General features: G+C 38.5%; 1 long non-coding RNA gene and 2 other non-coding genes across 3 annotated transcripts; all 3 read right to left on the reverse strand.

Moving 5' to 3' along the window:
• Positions 1 to 1,716: 1,716 nt before the first annotated feature.
• LOC105750442 lies at positions 1,717 to 4,381 on the reverse strand. Its single transcript, XR_002770221.2, has 4 exons — positions 3,768 to 4,381; positions 3,519 to 3,560; positions 3,251 to 3,288; positions 1,717 to 1,888 (listed from the first exon to the last, which is right to left on the reverse strand). It is a non-coding gene; the product is annotated as an uncharacterized LOC105750442 (long non-coding RNA).
• On the reverse strand, positions 2,516 to 2,583 carry LOC111720614. The gene has a single exon (XR_002770224.1). It is a non-coding gene; the product is annotated as a small nucleolar RNA SNORD52 (small nucleolar RNA).
• Positions 3,396 to 3,458, reverse strand: LOC111720615. The gene has a single exon (XR_002770225.1). It is a non-coding gene; the product is annotated as a small nucleolar RNA SNORD48 (small nucleolar RNA).
• Positions 4,382 to 9,664: the final 5,283 nt, after the last annotated feature.

Below are 9,664 nucleotides of genomic sequence, written 5' to 3' on the forward strand. Positions count from 1 at the left end.
TGCATTTTGTTCTGATGAAAACAAAAATAAGCCAATTTTATAACCTGTGACCCAAAGAGTATTCAAATTTAGTTCCTTTATTTCTAGCTCTCTTTTAGTGGATCTATGTAGCTATAGCTCTAGAGATATTAGGCATTGAGCAAGTACTTAACCCTAATTAGAGGCAGCTAGGGCCTGGAGTTAGGAAGACCCAAGGTTCAAATTCCACCTCCAAACCCGACTAGGTATGTGATCCTAGGTTAAGTCACTTAATGTCAGACTGCCTCAGTTTCCTTAACTGTAAAATGGGGGTAGTGTACATAGATATACACTTGTAAAGGCACTGGTCCTATAATCAGACTCAAATCAGAGTTCAAATCTGGTTCTTAGTTGCTATATGACTGTTAAGTCATTCAACCATTTGGCCATTTCCTCATTTATAAACTGGAAAAGGAAATGGCAAACCACTAACTCCAAATGCTACCTGACACCACTGAATTGTGAAGAATCAAGATTATAGTTTTACCTAATACATATCAAGTGTCATCAATTGAGTACCTTCTTTATTTCCTTATTCTCCATAATTTGTGAAACCATTATGTTCTAGAAGATCATCCTTTTTTTGGCCACAGTGCAAGCAGCAATTTATCTTTTGCTAGGGCCAACCTTTCCAAGTCTACCATGTCCCAAATCTAGTCTGTTTCTGCAATTCTTTGAAGAAATTTGAACATTTTTTCATGCTTATTAAAAAAGATTTTCCCCTTTCCCAAACTATTCCTATTTTCATCATTTCTTGATGGAAAATTTTTAATATTTAAGAACCAGCTCTTTTTTTGGCAGATTTTATATATCAGATATTTTCCTGATGTTTATTCTTTACTTTTATTGTGCAGAATAGAATGAAACTTATGGATTCTCTTAAAAATTCTCTTACTGAACTGTAAAATGAATGGATGCCCATGAATTGGAGAATGTTGGGTAAATTATGGTATATGAATGTTATTGTTCTGTAAGAAATGACTAGCAGTATGAATAGAGAGGCTAGGAGACTTGCATGAACTGATGCTGAATGAAATGAGCAGAAATTATACACTTCAAAAACAATATTGTATGAGGATGTATTCTGAATCGACAAAGATCTAATGAAGTTCCAATTGATCAATGATGGACAAAATCGGCTACACCCAGAGAAGGAACACTGGGAAATGAATGTGGACTACTTGCATATTTGTTTTTCTTTGCAGGTTATTTTTACTTTCTGAATCATTGTTGTGCAACAAGAGAACTATACAGATCTGTACACACATTGTATCTAGGATATAGCTTAGCATATTTAGCATGAATAAGACTAGCTGCTATCTAGGGGAAGAGGTGGAGGGAGGAAGGGAAAAATTGCAACAGAAGTGAGTGCAAGGGACAATTTTGCAAAAATTATCCATGCATATGTTTTGTCAATAAAAAACTATTAAATAATAATAAAACACAAGAAAAAAAATTCCCTTACTGAAAAACAATTCACATTGTGAAACCATATATTGTTTCTATCAATTTAAAAATCATCAATTTACATTACTCATTCACTAAAATATTACACCCTAAGCACGATTAATCTTCCCCTTAAAGTTCCTGCACAGGACTCATTGAACAATGTTGGCAATTCAAAATACTGCTATTATGGGAAGATAGTTACAGTGGGAAATAAGTGTCATATCAAAAAAATAAACAAGGAAGCTGGCAGGTTTTATAAAAAAAACTTTAATTACTTCAATACAAAAACAGATTGAATAAAAGAAAAAAAAATCCAAATGTTTGCTTGCCACCCAATTTGAGCAGTGATCCACGTAGAAAAACCCTTGGTTTCTTGAATCTGAAACATCTGCAACACTGCACCACAAACAAGATGAGGACTCTAAAAATCCACAAAAGAATCACAAAAGTGATTATTTCCAACTTTGCCTTCCTCCCCCTTTCCCCAACATAAATATTCCAATTCTGTTTGTTAGCAAAATACATAGGTAGGTAAACATTCCAATTCTGTTTGTTAGCAAAATACATAAGTAGGTAAACATTCCAATTCTGTTTTGTTAGCAAAACACATAGGTAGGTAAAATAAGTATAACATGCAAAGCAGGTACAAGTGGGAATAGCCTTCTAGACAGTAGTTACAAAGCCACTTTCAGAAGATCATTCCTGATCTCAAATCTTGAAGCATTTTTTGTGCCTCTGTAGTAATACTAATCCCATCATGCTCCCTTGCACCTTTACTAATAGGAGGTGCTACAAACCAATACTTTTGAAAGAAAAATGAGAGAAAAAAAATTGAATCTTCATCTCCACTTTGATAAAGTCCCAGAAATTCAGTTCTCTAAACAGAGTATGGGAACACATTAAGAACCTTATAACAGGAATTACTATTTCTATAACTAAGTTATTAGTTCTTCCTATCCAATGACACTCACAGGACCAGGTAAGATAAAGGACCCAGGAATACAGCTCCCTGACTACCCTACAATCCAAGGCCTCAAATTCCTAGGATGGGTCAGAGTGGTTTTCTTGTCTCCAATGCATGTGTCAGAGACTCTAGTCTGAAAACTCATCATTCCCAATTTTTAGGAACATTAGAGAAGCAGGCCTTGGATGGAAATGATTCTGGGAACACAAAAATGTCATGAAGAGAATGCTTTCAGTGTCAAGAAAGTCTCCATTTGTAGAGCCTGGTTAAAGGAAAAAAAAGGCAATGTGGATATTGTGATGATGAGAGCCATCTATACCCAGAGAGAGGACTGTGGGAACAGAGGGTAATAGATTACAACATAGCATTTCACTCTTTTTGCTGTGGTTTGCTTGAATTGCATTTTTCTCATTTTTTAAAATCAGACTTTTTTTGTACAAGACAACTGTATAAATATGTATGCCTATTCTGGATTTAACATATTTTTACCATGTTTCACACATATATTGGCCTACATGCCCTATAGGAGAAGGGCTGGTGGGGGGAGGGGAGGAAAAATTGAAATATAAGGTTTTTCCAAGGATCAATGTTGAAAAAAAATTATCCTTGCATGTTTTGAAAATAAAAAACTTCAATTAAAAAAAAGGCATTGTATGCTTTCAAAAGGATATGTATGAAAAGATGCATTTAGCACAGTCCATGTGACCATGGAGAACAAGAAGCTAAAGAACCTTTTTGAAAGCGGGATAATTTTCAACTAAAAAAAAAAAAAAAAAAAGAAAACACTCATAGCTTCCCACATTTCTACAGAGCACTTACCTTTCCTGTGTTGAAGTAGAATCTGTTGCTTAAAATCCCTATCATGGATTATGAAGGTGGGAGCCAGAGGGGGGGGAGAAAAAAAGAGTATTCAGAGAATTATCAAAAAATGGGGGGCTCCATGTTACCTAATCCCAACCCAGAGAGTCAGAGCGCTGCGGTAGTAGCATCAAGGAGATACTCAGATCCACTCTAGGGTCATCATGCCATCAAGGAGTCACACTACCCCATCCCAGCTATGCAATCCCCTTCACGCCTGGTCACTCACCTACGCGTGCCCGCTGTTGCGTGCGTGCGTCCGTCCCAAGTCCTACAAAGAAAGCAAAGTTAAGTCAGAGGTGCAGAGAAGGGAACCGAGAAATCCCTTTTTCCCTTTTTTGAGGCTGGATCAGTTCCAAATGGTGACGTCACGGAGACATCAGAAACTCTAGTCTGTAAAGGTAGGATCATCCTGTCCAGACTCCCGCGTTATCCGCCCCCACCCCCACCCCACCCCCGCGCACCGCTGCGGCCTTACCTGCGGTCTAGTCACTTGCACGGTCCGGGGGGTAACTGAGCGTGGGGGGGGAAAGCCGGGCTCCAGAGGCCTACGCTGCCGAAAAGCTCCTCGTTCTACTCCTCACGTTTTCCCTTCCCGATCAACCCAGCGAGCGTCAGCCGGGGGCGGAATCTCGAGCGCGGGCCCGGCGGCCACGGCACAGAGCCCAGGCAGCATCCCAGCGGCGAGAGGAGCCCATGGAGAAGAAAAGACTGAGGCCTTCACGAAACGGCTATTTAAAGCCTCAGGAAAGTGGACGAGGAGGGAAAAGGCCTTGAAGCGTGAGGCTGTCACAGGCAATGCCTAAGCCAAGCGCAAGCCTCGTTCCCAATTCCTCTTTTAGTATAAGAAAAAAGAAAACAGAGGGGAATTGGTAATGGCTTCTCTTTCAATCCTGTTTTTTTATTTGGAAGGAAAATCTGTAAAGGAATTTTTGTTGATTAAAACAAAGTCACACAAAATACAGGCAGATCAGCGAGCCAAACCCGAGAAGTCCCCACAGTCCGGGAGGAAGTGTGCTGGAGGAGGAAGAGGAGGGGACGGTGCGTATCAGGATCCGCCTCTGAGGCCCACCGACGCTCGCCGTTGGGAGGAGTTAAAAAAAACCGCTAAATTCTTAGGCCAGACGTTAAGAACTCTCTAGGTCATGAGCTTAGTCCTCCAGGCCTTAGAGTTCTGCCCCTCCCCCCTTCCATCTGAAGACTCTTTTGTCCTCGCCTTTCAGTTGGTGCCTCCTTTCCCCTGTAACTTCTCGCTGCCCCCGCCCCTGGAAGGGATGAAAAGGCCCGAGTTCCGTTGTGGGAATGGGATTTGGGCAGGACTCGATTCATTAGGCCGCCCTGTCACAGCTTTTACTTAAGTGAAAAGTAATGTTATATATAACACTATAGATAAACATATTGTATCATATACATATAAAATATAGAAAAATGTGCCCCCCAAAATCACGAACACGAATTTCTTTTTTAAATAGCTTTTTATTTACAAGTTATATGCATGAGTAATTTTACAGCATGGACAATTGCCAAACCTTTTGTTCCAATTTTTCCCTTCCTTCTCCCCACCCCCTCCCCCAGATGGCAGGATGACCAGTAGATGTTAAATATATTAAAGTATAAATTAGATACACAATAAGTATACATGACCAAACCGTTATTTTGCTGTACAAAAAGAATCGGACTCTGAAATATTGTACAATTAGCCTGTGAAGGAAATCAAAAATGCAGGTGGGCATAAATATAGGAATTGGGAATTCAATGTAATGGTTTTTAGTCATCTCCCAGAGTTCTTTCTCTGGGCATAGCTGGTTCAGTTCATTATGCTCCATTGGAAATGATTTGGTTGATCTCGTTGCTGAGGATGGCCAGGTCCATCAGAACTGGTCATCATATAGTATTGTTGTTGAAGTATATAATGATCTCCTGGTCCTGCTCATTTCACTCAGCATCAGTTCGTGTAAGTCTCTCCAGGCCTTTCTGAAATCATCCTGTTGGTCATTTCTTACAGAACAGTAATATCACGGACACGTATTTCAAGAAGGTCAGATAAAAACCATGCACATCCTAAAGCATCCAAACGATTCAAAGCAGAGATAACAATACTTTTTTGTGGTAGTAAACAAACCGGAAACAGTGGATGTCTATATTGGTTGGGAAAATTTAAATTTAAAAAATTTTAAACTGTGGTTTATGTGAATGTGGAGGGAACCCTGAAATTGTCCTGACTCAGGGCAGGGGGAAGAAACTCTCCTTGAACTCTTGAGAAACTCTCCTCTGACAGAGATCCACCCTTCAGGGCAGTTAAGTGTTTTTTTTTTTTTTGTTTTTTTTGTTTATTTGTTTTGTTTTGTTTTGTTTTTTTAAGATTGGTTCAGGACCACTTCCTACTTAGCTTGAATTTATAAATTTCTCATTTAGCTGGAGATGTGGCCCTGACATCTCTATTGAGCTGAAAATTGGTTTAGGACCAGTAAGTGGTCTCTTTCAACCAGAAATCTAGGCCTAGGGTCAGTGACAACATTGAAGGAATTTATTCAGTTGAAACTTCAATCTCAGATTTCCATTTAAAGGGCAATTTGGGGTTCATTTTTTTGCAGAAGCCCAAAAGCAGGAATCATGCCATGCCAAAGGACCTCTCTTTGGCATAACTGCCTACCAGGACCGCTGCCCTCTGTGAAGACATTCTCTTAGCATTAACTTCTCTTTATCTCTCTGCTAGGATTTCTCTGCTAGGACCTTTATCTCTCTGTCAGGATCTTGCCACTGAAGAAGTCAGTCTCCTAGCAAAAGGTGACTTCTCAGTGGCAATAAACTTCCTTTTGCCAATCAAACTTTTCAGGTTCCTGAATTCTTTCACGTTGGACCTGCACTGACCAAAGAGGGGTTCCCACAACTCTCTGCACTGCCACTAACCTCATCAAATGTACCGAAAGAATCAAACTTTAAAGGACAAAATTGAGAAATTTTGGAAAATGTGAGATTTTATATGAATTGATAAAGTGAAGTAAGCACAACTAGGAGAAAAATAAATACAATGACCCTTGCTGTCTAAGTGAAATCAATAAAAGGCAAAAACAACAAATCAATTGGAGCAACTGGATCAGTGAATAGGGAGTAAGGGCGTGGAAATCAGGAGGATCTGAGTTCAAATTATTATTCCAAGTTATAGCTATAAAGTAAATAGATTGCAATGTACTTCTTTTGAAATCAGTAATATTTTTAGTGTCCTGCCTTTACTAATGGATAGAGAGCTGGGTCAAAAGTCAGAAAAACTTGAATTCTAATCCCACCTTAGTTATTAGCTGTCTGACCCTGGGTAAATCATTTAATCGCTGCTTGCCTCAGTTTACTCAACTGTAGAATGGGGATAATAAGAGCTATTTTTTCAGGATTAGAGATATTGTGAAGTATCTGGCACACACAGATATATAAAGCTAGCTATTATTATGTCTTCATGATGTGAATGAAGCATAACCAAATATAGTTCATGTAATAATGAATGTAATGATGTAGAAGGGAGGGAAACATGACATTATTCTGACTTCTATGCCAGTCTTCTTCAGATGAATTTCTTCTTTTCTTGCTGATTCATATTGTTGAGATCAAGATTTGGGGTACCTAAATGAAATTGAGGTCTAGTGGCAGGTTTGGGGTACAGGGAGTCAAATGGAGCTCCCCTGCAATCCCACTGGATTCGGTGCAAGGATACAGCGGCAAATGAGGTCTAGTAGTGGCTTGAGTCTCCAATAAGGACATTTATTGGGCCAAGAGCTAGATGGATAAAAAAGGTTTATTATTGGGTTTGGAAGTAAGGAAATAGGTGAAGGTAAAGATAAGGAGGGCACAGGACAGAGGGTCCAGTGGACAGAGGGTCCTCACATGGCTAGCATGTTTGGAATCTCTGCAAAGAGGGGGCCCCAGCATGTCCCTTTTATAATGGGAGATTTAGCTAGAGGGGCTTTTGGGTGTAGCCCCAAAGTTGGCTCTGATCCGGATGGGGGCTGGGACAGGTCTGGATCTTCTATTGGAATAAAAAGGGACCAGGATTTGTGACTTAAAGGGTAATTATATTAACTAGGGGAGGTTAGGAATCACAAAGAAAGGAGTCTTTCCCACATTAATATTTCTGACTTCTTTCTTTCTTTTTTAAATAATTATAACTTTTTATTGATAGAACCCATGCCAGGGTAAATTTTTACAACATTATCCTTTACACTCACTTCTGTTCCGATTTTTCCCCTCCCTTCTTTCACCCCTTCCCCCAGATGGCAAGCAGTCCTATACATGTTAAATATGTCTGACTTCTTTCAAAAACTGGGCTCATCTGGGGGAGGGGGTGGGGGGTAAGAGGCAAAAAATTGGAACAAGAGGTTTGGCAATTGTTAATGCTGTAAAGTTACCCATACATATAACCTGTAAATAAAAGGCTATTAAATAAATTTAAAAATAAAATAAAAAAAATAAAAACTGGGCTCAAAACATCTCTTTCATGAAATTTTCTTAGATGACTTCATTCTGTTTACTCCTTTATTTCATAACCCTTCAACACTCCCCATATTATTTCTTTGTTCTACAACTGAATGTTCAGAAGTTACAGATTCAACAGACAAAATCTGGCCCCTGCTTTTGTGTTGCATGCAATCCAAGGTCCAAAAATTTTTACATATGTAACCCAGGTTTGAAAATAGCTTGGGTTTTCTTCTTGAAAACTTCCTGTATCTTTTTGGCAAGAGACAAGGAAAGGTAGGAAAGTCAGGATTCAAAAGCTGAATTATCAGAACCTTTTAATTAAATAGCAGTTGCTTAAGATAATTTAACGTTTCTATGAGAGAATCTCCATGCTTTATGAAAAATATACCAGCAAGAAATACAGCACAGAACAGGAATGGCTACTGAAATGTTTGATCTCAGACCCCACATACATTTAAGGAAAGAACCAGAACTTGGCTGAATTCTATAGGTCAGCTATCTCAAGTATATTTATTATGGGCCTATTTATGTAGCTGGCAGCTAGATTCTGTGAGCAGATTCTATGAGAATCCACCCTAGAAATGAAAGCCTGCCAGACAGGCTAGAGTTGGCAGTGAGATGTCTTTTTTGTTCCCTTGGGCCTATAAATGTTGGGTGTCAAAAGTACATGTTCTAACATTTTCACTCTTTTTGTTGTTTGCTTGTATTTTATTTTGCTTCTATTTTTTTCTTGTGCAGCACAATAATTGTATAAATATGTATACATATAATGGATTTAATATATATTTCTACCACGTTTAACATATATTGGACTACTTGCCATCTAGGGGAGGGCATGGGCAAAGAGGGGGAAAATTGGAACACAGGGTTTTGCAAGGACTAATGTTAATGTCCATGCATATGTTTTAAAAAGTAAAAAGCTTTAATTAAAAAAAAACAAATCTATAATCCATAAAAAGTCCACCTATTAAAAAAAAGAAAAATGCATGTTCACAAATGGAGAACTAGGTGAGCAAAGTTAGGATTTCAGACTTTAACAAGGAATAATTCAGACCCTTAACCCAGCTTAGCCCTTTGAGATTTTCAAGATTGTACCTTCATTTTTTTTTTTTATTATATTGAGGATGCACTCTAATATAATAATGTTTATTTTTATTAATAACAACATAGCACTTAACAAGTACATGTGCTCCTTTTTGATCATGTGTGTGATGTGGAACAGCAACTTTAACAAGCTCTATTGTCAGGAATGAAATAGAATTTTAATGGAGCTCATTCTGTTCCCACTGTCTCACACACAAAGGTCCATTGAGTTGAAACTGTCTTGTTAGTTTATTTAAAAGCATACTGTATATCTCCAGTCTCATCCTGCAGTTACTCACTTTGGATGTAAGCAAATTTGTTTTCTACCCTAACTCCTTCCTAAATCTTTAATCCTGCCCTTCCTTTCCCCTCTTCCCTCTGAATGGGACCAGGTGAAGATTTCTCAAAAAGTCTATGAGATGGAATGGATCAGACCTTCAGCCTAAATTTTAGGAAATTAAATGATCCCTATTCTCAAAGGGCTGTAAGGCAGAAAAGGTCATATCCTAGGTCTAAGCTTCCAGAAATCACATGACCAACAGGAAGTAGTATAGCTGACCATTGGTCAATGGCTATTTCCTTTTTAGTCCATCCAATGAATTTTTAAAAAATCAATAGGGACAGGGGTTGTGCCTCCATTTTTCTTTTGTTTGTTTGTTTGCTTTTTTTTTTTTTTAAAGATACATCCCAAATTATAATCTCTTTTTTTTTTTTTTTTTTTAATTTAATAGCCTTTTATTTACAGGTTATATGCACGGGTAACTTTACAGCATTAACAATTGCCAAACCTCTTGTTCCAATTTTTCACCTCTTACCCCACCCCCT

Source organism: Sarcophilus harrisii, chromosome 4 (genome assembly GCF_902635505.1).
Source record: "Sarcophilus harrisii chromosome 4, mSarHar1.11, whole genome shotgun sequence".
Taxonomy (NCBI): domain Eukaryota; kingdom Metazoa; phylum Chordata; class Mammalia; order Dasyuromorphia; family Dasyuridae; genus Sarcophilus; species Sarcophilus harrisii.